The following is an 11,005-nucleotide window of genomic DNA, read 5'->3' on the forward strand; positions in this document are numbered from 1 at the left end:
ACAGTGAAAATCCTACTGGCTACACAAAATTGGGATGGATTTAATCCTTTTAAAAATTAGTGTTCTTTGGTATGGATATTGGGTGAGTTCTAGCTTGAGGAATTTTGGACTTTAGTTGCACCAGTCAGTGATTACAGTGGTACCTCTGGATACGAACGGGATCTGTTCCGGAGCCCCGTTCGCATCCAGAAGCAATCGTAATTAGCGATGGCACACCTTGCTGTTCTTTTGTGTTCTGACCACTCCAAGCTATTTTTTAGGTAGGGGGATATGAGGTGGGGAAACTCCACTGCATTAGTGGAGATCCTTGTATGGGCTTCTGCTAGCACGTTCAGTTACTTTAATTCAGTCTGTTTTGTTTAATCATGATTCTGAAATGTGTGGCGTTACTGTGATGTGAAGTCTTAATTGTCTCATATAAAGATTTTACATTTTGCCCTAATGAATTATTTGGCAATTCAGGAATTCTTGTTTCTTTTTATTGTTTCTCTATTTCCCAGTGCTGGGCCAAAGTTTGTCAAACTTTTAAATCCATAATTACTAGTACTGCACATGATTACTAGTACATCTGCTCATTTATTTTAAATAAGTAACATTTTTAACACTGAATGAGGTGTGGGTTTTTTTACAAGCTCAGTGTCAGGACTCATTCCAGCCAGTAGAGAGCAGCATTGCATTAACACAGTGTACTTACTTTTTCTGTTTTAATCAATGGCAACGGAGCACATTCTTTTACAAATAAAACTTTACATTTGTTGTGAAGCAGTGTATGTTAGGACAATTCAAAATCTTTTTGGAAGCGGTCACATACAGCACCATTTCTGTTGTCATACTGGCCTCTGGGTTGACTAGTAGAAGAAGTGGTGTTAAAATTAACATGCCGCATCGGGGAATTGGTTTTCTCTTTAAATTTACGGCTTGTGCTGTTGTTACCATCCCATTTATAGTTTAATCAGCTGTTATTATTACTATTTATTATATATTTCTAATTTATATCCTGACCTCCCTCTCCAAAGAGTGAAAGAATGGCTAGCAATAATAAAACTATGTAGAAACAGTATAAAACAGCACAATAAACATATTGCAGGCAGCAGTTATACACTGTTTTTTAGCAAAAGCTACAGGGCTGATCTTTTACGTAGTGAAACTGACCACTGAGCAAATGTTCTCCTTGCTAATCAGATGCTGATAGCCAAGAGTCAAGTGCTTGTCCCACCCCAAGTACCAAGCAAAAAGTTTCACTTCTCCATCCAATGTTGCCAGGTAAAAATTCTTACAGCAGTAGCAGCATATTCTCCCCCGCAGCCAACCCAGAGGCAAAAACAGGCAGTCTGGTCTTATTACTAAATCCCTGGTCTCTGAGGCCCAAGATTCAGGCCAGGGCTTCATTTGCATGTTCCTCTGCATCTGGATGCAATTCTTCCATAGCAGATGTCCTCTCTGGAGAGATTCTCTTCCGAAAGTGGAGTCCCGTGCTAGCTCATAGCAGGAAAATAGCCAGCTAACTGATCTAGCAAAACCCCCACATGCTCATACTGATGAGCTTAATGCTGTTTTATGGGTGACGTTAAATCATATGGAGTGAATTCACCTCTTGGGATGTGTCTTGAACTTCTCACATGCAACTTCCCTGGTCTTGGACATTCTCATGTTTGAATGAACAGTCAATATTCATCTTCCCACCACTAAACTCCCATACTTCCTTTTAAAAGAAACAAAAGCAGCAACAGTATTTTTACTGAGCTTTTGAGAGTTGCATCTAGTAAAAGTTACAGTGCATCTCCTTGGTTTCAATATATTGATGTTACATCCTGTTGCAATACTTTATGCACAGTCTTTGCTTCCATTTAAGCAATGGATGTAAGCTTCAGAAATGCTTAACCATGATGTCAGAATAAGCAAATTCTATTTTCCCCCTTCCATTCAGGGTGCAATACGCAGGTCCTTCATTGACTCTTGGCCCTTGAGTGATTACTTAAATGGGCATAGGCTAGCTTGAAGTGCAATCATTTTTTGAGAGGAAAATTTGATCAGGCAGGTGAGTCTTCATCATTAGATGGTTAGCTATTGTAACTATCTCCCACCCCCAGCTTCTCTGGTTATCTACTGCAGAGACATGATATGCCCTTGGTTGGTTTGTTTTTTAATGTATATACAGCCCCATCCGCACTTAAAAGAATTTTGCACAATGGCACCTGTATATTTATTTTGATAGATGATTGCAGATGGTATAATACACCAAGAGTAATCCTGTGTTTGCAAGGAATCTTTTCCAGCTATAATTACACACAGGGTCATAGTTACTGGGGTGTGTGTGTGATTTTGGGTACCACATGTCAGGACAGAGTTTCAAGCAAAGATGTGCTCTCCCAATCCCACATTCCTAGCATGTTCGCACTCCTATCTTAGCAACGTCTAAGCTGGTTTGGTCATGTCCACGCAATGGAAGATGTCAGGATCCCCAAGGACATTCTGTATGGGGCGCTGGCTTCAGGCACCAGGCCCATTGGTAGACCAACTCTGCGTTACAAAAAATTCTGCATACGTGACATGAAGGCTGGCAACATCAACTCTGCCGTATGGGAATCCCTTGCAGACAACTGCAGTGCCTGGAGAGGACAGAGTCAGGTCATGTATCCATAACAGTGATTATGGATCACTGAAGGAATGACTGCTGGGAGGAGCACAGAGAGAAGACCCACATCTGCAGTGGCACAACTGGACACCTTAATCTTCCCTAGCTGCAAGAAAACATGTCTCTCCCGCATCAGCCTCCACAGTCACAGAAGACGCTGCAGCCTTACAACAGTTTGACTTCACCCGCAAAGGTGCACTCATCTATAGTCTCCTGAGGCAGATGGATGCCAAAAACAAGGTTCACAAATGAAAGAAAATCAAGTGAACAAATATTGTAGAATGAGCTTGTCATGTATTCTAATTGATCCAGAGCAGATTCCAACATATATTTAGCAGAGTAAATTAATATTTCATCCAGCAGAGCTTTACCGCTACTGAAGGCAAATGAGCATAATGGTCACAAATCCATACATTCAGGATTGGCACTGTCCATAAGACATCCAGTTGCAGCAGACTTAACTTAAACTTACAATAACTTATAATAAGATTAAGCCATAACACTATATACAGTAAACCACACTAGAAGGAAAGAGAGACAGAAAGAGAGTGAGTCTTACGATTATAGTCAGCATGACCTTGACAGAAAAAGATAACAGAACCAGTTTAAGCCAGCTGTATTCAGCTTCTCTGAAGGAATAACCCAAATATCATGAACCTTGCTTGTTTCTTTCATGCAGAGAAGCTTCCAGAACCCTCTTGAATTAATTAGAATAGGAATGATCTCTACACATCAGATCAATACTTTCTGCACTAAGAAATGCAAACTGACAGAGCTTGCAACAGTTTAAAAAGCACAATCAGAAGAATCAGGGATGGCACCCCATGATGAAAGACTACTGTCTGTTTTGAAGGAGATCAACCCAAAGCTATAAGTAGGTGAAGGTTTTACCATTGCTGACTTTTGAATTATGCCAAAGGAGGCATTGTCAGATTGCACTATTACAAACAGAGTGATTAAACCCTTCCTGATAGGCGGTTTGGAAGTGCAGTAAAGCCAAGGGGAGCAAACAAACAACGATTTTGTGTGTGTGATCAGTTCCTCCAGAGGGAACGGCTGATTCTGTAGCTCAACCAACTACCGGTACTTGCAAGTGTGTAGAGCTGCCGGATTCAGCAACAGCAAGCACTGATTTTGACTTGGAAGGCAATTTATGTAACATACAACAGGGATGACAGGGAATGGTAATTTCAGATGACAGTCTGGCTTTCTTTGAAGAACTGTTTGGTTTCACTCCAGAGCATTTTTACAGAAAAAATAAATCTGAAGATGGCAACATAAATGATGAAAGTTATTGTGAGTTTGGATGAGTATCAGTAAAAATCTTATGGCTTGCCCGAAGGAAAGGAGCAAAGGATCACATTGCTGTTTCAAGTTATGTATCTTCTATACAGTGGAAAGAAAGAAAGAAAAAAAATCATTGGTTGTAAAGGGTTTTATACATAGTTGAATGGTAAAGGGTTAACTGCCTGTAAATTATTATTTACAAGGCCTCAAACCCTAGGTAGTTCTGTGAGTGAGATTTCTGTCTTTATACAAGAGTGAGGTTTCTGTCTTTATACAAGAGCTAAAGTGGCAGAAGTTGGTAAATTTTAATTGGACACCTGATGGACATTCTGCATCATCCTATTGGATCATAGTTTTTATATCATGGCAGTCTAAATCTCACCGAGTCATTATTGAGATTTTGCAGCTTAATTATGAGCAGGACTCTAGCCCATATTTATGGCTTCTACTGTACATTTTCACTTCTGGCTCTAATGAGAAGATCCTGGGTTGTACTCACTAAGGGGAAGCAGAAATGCTTGTACAGACAAGACTATATTTCCTCTCTTCTCCCCTGTGAAGTACTGGGGGTTCTTCTGCTCTGAGGGAGGGAGGGAAGGAAGGGGGTGAAGTCCCATTGCACTGGCTCCAGCTGTTACATGCCTATCACTGTAGTATAGATGAAGGATCTCAGGGCTTTCTGTGCATCCAAGAAAGATCAGGGAATTGGGCCTTTATTTATTTATTTATTTATTTATTTATTTATTTATTTACCTACCTGCGAACCTAGACTCTTAGAGAGCTGGATGGATCCTGTATATATTATGTACTTGAAATTCAGATATGCCATTCACATCTTTTGTGTGACCTCTGTGTTTAGGAGTGGAATCCTTGTTTTTAAAATGTTCGTTTTTTAAAATTTAGTTTTATGGATTTATAGGTGTCCTATAAATCATCATGTTGCAGTCCCAGAGTCCCACACTGCTCAGAATTTAAACAGCTGACCATCCTTTTTTCAAGAGCAGTCTGTACTACTTTCCCAATTTCCTCGTTGCACTGGAGAAACCTTATCAACCTCCCTGCTCTCTTACTCAGCTGCAACCTATCAACCAGCTGCTTGCTGGTTGGCTGACTCATGAGCAAGCAACCAGTTCAAACACTTACCTCCTCCCACATCAGATGGTCAATCAGGGTGGCTAAGCAATGCCTGATGAGTTTCAGGTGCAAGTCATAACCTTGTTGCCTGACATGGATTTATCCCACTGCAGCCTGGGCAGCGCTACAACTAGGATGCCACCAAATGACATTTGCTGAGTGTCTCAAAATCTTCTCTCCCTTGGTAATTAATGCCACTTAGTGAGGTGGTGGTGGCAGAAATAAGTGTCACGGGAGGTCTTATGTGGCATTTTAAATTTTGTAAGAATGTACGTATTCCCAATGTAGAAAAATTAATGCAAAAATTAAACTTCACTTCAAAATGTCCAGGGGAAAGGAATTGATTAGATAGAACATTTAGGTTCTATCAGAGTTTGGTGAATAAATTTTGGTCACTGGGGCTCATCTGGAAATAGATAAAATAGTGCCACAGGGTGTGTTGAAATCCTTATTGACAGGGCTATGTTTTTATGCAGAGAAGAAGCATAAAATGTAGTAGTGTACTTTTTAAAAAACCAAGTACTTTACTAGTCCTTATGGCTGTAAAGATGTTTGAAGGTTATGTGGACAACGGTTACTGAAAACTCAGTAGCCAGAGACTCTTTTGAATGAGGTGTCAGTGTTCTTCATCCTCCCTTGACTAGAAAAAAAACAGAATTATGCAAAATAGCAAAACTTTTAGAACTATACAAAATAAGAGGAAATATGCAAGTTCTATAGTTTCACCAATTTGCATAAAATATGCAGATGGAGAATGTATCTTTTCTTGGATTGCCTAGGCCTTATTTTTTTCTGCATATATCTTTTGGTTATTGGGACCATCAAGGAGGCTGAGATCTTAGCATAGGTCACATAATACGAAAGTCTAGCATCTGTTGCGGTATGAGCAGAGACATCTGGGACATTATAGACTGGGGTGGAGCACTCCAGCAATACCTGACCCTGCAGATTATGCTTTGATAGCACGTCTCTGTGCTATAAAACTGTCCTGATGGGACCTATTATATGTGGTGGGTTGATGCATATAAAGAATCTTGTTGAAATGGGGTCTCGTGTGAATTAGGGTTTACTTTTGAAAATGTATAAACTATTATGAATGTTTTTGCAAAACATTGAAACTAGCATATATAAGTCCTGGAGGTTACTGGAACCCAGCAGATCTAAGCTTAATGGACGTCTTTTTTTAGTTTTTCAACATAATTATGGAGGTTTGTAGATATTGGAATGCACTACAGAGAATCAGAGGAAGGAATGTGAACTTGAGGCAAATATAATGTCTCCAAAGATATTTGAACCATTCTAGGCAATCATTTATAGTTTTTAATTATGAAAAAATGCCATTTTAAAAGTTGGGCATTTATTACCTTCTGGTGCTTTGTCTTTTGCAAATATTGGTTTGTTCATTGTGTTGATGTCTAGATATTTCAAATGTATTCATTGTTTAATATGCTGTCCTGACAGGTAGAGAAGGGAAGTATAAGGTCTAAAATAAAATAAACTAATAGGATCTGCAACAGAATGTTGCAGTCTATTCTCACACCTGATCAAGAGTGCTTCTTTTCAGAGTGCCAGCCATGGCCTCCTCTAGGACTGCAAAGATGCAAGGGGCTGAAGCAGGCCAATTCACTCTTCCTCCAGCTCTCTGTTGGTTTTTCATTTTCAATCTGATGCGCAGCATTCTCCTGGAGGCCGCCACACATGCTTAGTTCTGACTGGGCTGTTTTGTGGTGGGTGTTTCTCCATTTGCATTTTTCTTTTTTGAAAAAAATGTATACCTTTATTAAGTGCTTTTGGGGGGGGGGGTACGCAGGGGTACGCATACCCCTAAACATTTTGTGAATCTTTGTACAATGGTACCTCGGGTTACATATGCTTCAGGTTACATACGCTTCAGGTTACAGACTCCGCTAACCCAGAAATAGTACCTCAGATTCAGAACTTTGCTTCAGGATGAGAACAGAAATTGTGTGGCGGTGGTGCGGTAGCAGTGGGAGGCCCCATTGGCTAAAGTGGTGCTTCAGGTTTCAGGTTAAGAACGGACCTCCGGAACGAATTAAGTACTTAACCCGAGGTATCACTGTACTTTTGTCCATTTACTGTATTTACTTTTCCCAATTTTAACTATAAAATGGTGGTTTTCTTGAGTCAAAATAAGAGGACCCCTAAACATTTTTTTTTTTAGAAAAAAGCACTGCTTTTATTTCTGCAAATGTTTCAGACTGTGTTTACCTGAAAAAGACAGAACATGCAGGATCAGGCCAATGGCCCATCTAGCCCAGCACTCTCCCATCTGTGGCTTCCAGCAACTGGTATTCATAAGCATTACTGCATCCAACCATGGATTTGTCCAATCTTCTTTTAAAGCGACCCAAATTGGTGGCCATCACTGCCTGCTGTGAGTGCACATTCTATAATCTCACCATTCATTGCGTGAAGAAGTACCGTACTTTCTTTTATCGGCCCTGAATCTTTCAACATAGGATTGGAACCTTTAGTGCCTGAACGGGGCAAGGGTTAAGTTCTCACAGTAAGGCAGAAGGGATCTGTCCCTTATTGCACCAATGTTGTCATGCCGCTCAGGAATCTGAATCGGGTTGTTGTTAGTGCTGCAAGCTGGACTGCTGCCAGAGTTCTTCTGAATATAATATGCTTACGTTGGGATTTGGACTACAAGCGGAATTCCCATGTTCTGTAAGTGCAGACAGTGACTGAAGGGAACAGCTGCCTATCTTTGGCACTCCGCTTCGCATGCTGACCCTTGGTGTGCAACCTCCATACTCTGGAAATGTGGGATCTATTCCACGCTGTGGGTGTTTATTTACCCAGGGAAAGCATTAGGTGGTGGTGGGGAATTGTTCCAAACATATAAATAGAATATGGAATCTGTAGCATGCCTAGTGCTAGTGCGTACTGTTACCAACAAATTCACCTGTAGAAAATGCAGGAGGATGCATGTGTCTTGTAGATTAAAACTAGTGTGTCAGTCTATAGAGATGTTGAGATTTTAATTTAGAGTGCTAGAGATTCTGGGTTCAGGACCTGGCCCTGAGGAGGGCAAATAAGGTAATTGAAGGTCCCTGTACAAAAAGGATCCCAGAGAGTGGGTTTGGGAAATAAACCTGCATTTGTTTATTTATTCATTCATTTGCTTTTGGAGATTTCTAGGTCACCTTTTAGAGCATGGGTAGGCAAACTAAGGCCCAGGGGCTGGATCCGGCCCAATCACCTTCTAAATCCAGCCCACAGACAGTCTGGGAATCAGCATGTTTTTACATGAGTAGAATGTGTGCTTTTATTTAAAATATATCTCTGGGTTATTTGTGGGGCATAGGAATTTGTTCATTCTCCCCCCGTAAATATAGTTCGGTCCCCCACAAGGTCTGAGGGACAGTGGACCGGCCCCCTGCTGAAAAAGTTTGCTGGTCCCTGATAGGGCCATGCTGTCCCAAGGCAGCTTCCAATATCTAAATCACAATATTCTCTTAAAGTCAGTACATTCAAGGAACAAAAAAGCTTAGTGTTTAGGATGTTGTGTGAAGGTTTTTTGATGTTCACACAAGCTGCTTCAATATCAATACTTGGGATATTTATTATTTTCTGTTTATGGCAACCTGATCCTCCAATGCATGATGGCTCTTTTCTTTTCTTTTCTTTTTTCTTTTCTTTTCTTTTCTTTTCTTTTCTTATTTATATACCACTTTTCAGGTGAACCTCTCTAAGAGGTGTACATAGAAACATTAAAAGAATGGACATCTGTTAAAACTATGTAACAGGGAAAAGAAAGACAAATGACAAGGAGGTTTTTTTTTAATGAGAACTAGAGTTCCTCTTACCTTGGTGCAACAAGATGGTTCTTGAGTAGTCTTGTGCTGCTCACTGGCAGAAGCAGAGACCATCTCAGCTGAAACACAGGGATGTAGGTGGGCAGCTCTCTAGTCTCACTTTTCTCTTTGTAGGCTGGGCATAGGATTTCAGCCTGGTTCTGAAATCTTGTGCATGTGCGTATAACTCCTTTTGAAATAAGAGTTTTCTTAGAGCAAACATGCATAGGAATGGGCTGCTGCTATTATTTCTTGGAATCCACACATGCACCACAATGATTTATAGTGCACTTGTTCAGACCTAAGTTGCAGTAGCGTCCTTTATAGCTGGATTTAAGAACTTCAGAAGCCTGACTTTCTGGTACCTGCAAAATATTAATGTGCTTTTATTTAGACTGAGTTTAATACAACTTGAGGTCCAATTAGTATTTGCTTTGCTTTTCATTCACTTGGTGAAAATGTTAACTTCCCTGTTATCTGGGTTTTTCTCTGTTTTTTATGACAACAGGACTATGTAGCTGTTTAAACTTTTATTGAGAAGCAAGTCATTTTAATGATTGTTCTGTATTGCTTTTGAAGGTTTATTATGTTGCTGTACATCCCCCTGATCTTTTGCGTGAGGGCAGCATATAAATACTTTTATAAATAAATATTGGGCTTGTTTGAATTAAAGTGGTGTACCTCAGCCCATCGTGAAGTTAGAAGCAGGCTCATTGCCTTAATCTGACTTTCCTGGACCATGACGAACCACCTTGAGTCTGATGAGCATTCTGCTGGGGATCCTTACGAACCGTGTGCCAGTGTTGCGACATGGTCAGCAGCAAAAATAGTACTGAGCCCTGCAGCATATGTCTGATCCGACTGATCCATCACTGAGAATTTCATAATAAGTCTTGACAAGTCCTCCGCAGCACTTTCCTGCTAAGGCAGAGTGGTCTAATGGGGCAAAGCAGCCACTAACCAGGAACCTGGCTCTCCCATCCCATGACTTTCTCAATCACAGCACAGCCACTGCAGAAGTGGTTAGATGTTAAGAGAATGAGAAGCGTGTATCTCACTTTTAACCTGTAATATATGAGGCAGTATTTCAGGGCAGACGAAAGACAGTGCTTCTTCACACAGCGCCTAGTTAAACTCTGGAATCCACTCCCATAACATGTAGTGATGGCAACCAACATGGAATACTCATGATGACTATGTTCTGTCTCCACTCTTACAGCTCATGCACACATGTTTGTCCCATGCCTAGAAAGCACAGATCCAAGAGGTTTCTCGTTTGCCTCCCAGCTTTCCCTGGGAAAACCCGCTTTTTACTGCTGAATCGCAACAAACATCAGTCTATGGAAAACCCAAATGTAGTTTGTTCTGATTCAGTGGTAAAGAATGGATAGTCTCTCTGCTGCTCAGGGGAAAGTGGCAGGGCTAATGGAAGTGTGGAGGAGCCCTTAGAGACAACTTGCCTTCGAGTACCAGTTTGGCAAATCCTCACTATGATCAATCAACTCCTACCGGGAAACCTATGTCCAGGACATGTGGGTCCAGAATTGGCCTCCATAGTCACCTACAGACACACTGTTAAGGCCATATTCATGAAAGACAACCTTACTTAGCTACGAGTGATAGAAGAAGAAGAAGAAGAAGAAGAAGAAGAAGAAGAAGAAGAAGAAGAAGAAGAAGAAGAAGAAGAAGAGTGGGGATCAAAGGAATGAAAGGGAGAGTATTATTGGGTTTCCCATGGGCATCTGGTTGGCCACTGCTTTACCACGAGGGCCTTTGGACTGATACAGCAGGGCTCTTCTTCTCTTCTTAAAGCATGCCATTCCAACCACCACCATTATTTCTAGAAAGTTAGAACGCGTGATGGAAATCTCAGGAAATGGTGAGAAAAAGCATGGTGGGAAAACTGTCGATTTAAAATGTTGGGGCAGGAGACAGAGGAAATACACAGCAGATTTTGCCATACATGCCAATAAGGCTCCTGTCTAGACTGGCACAATCCAAAAGTGGTGCGTTGATCTGGGTTCACTAGCTAGCACAACATTTTCTTTGACTAGGATGGCCAACCTTCCTCCTCCCAAGAAATAGCAACTTAAACCATCACTTAGGAGAGAAGCAGTGCAATTTCAGA

Source organism: Podarcis muralis, chromosome 1, assembly GCF_964188315.1.
Source record: "Podarcis muralis chromosome 1, rPodMur119.hap1.1, whole genome shotgun sequence".
Taxonomy (NCBI): Eukaryota; Metazoa; Chordata; class Lepidosauria; order Squamata; family Lacertidae; genus Podarcis; species Podarcis muralis.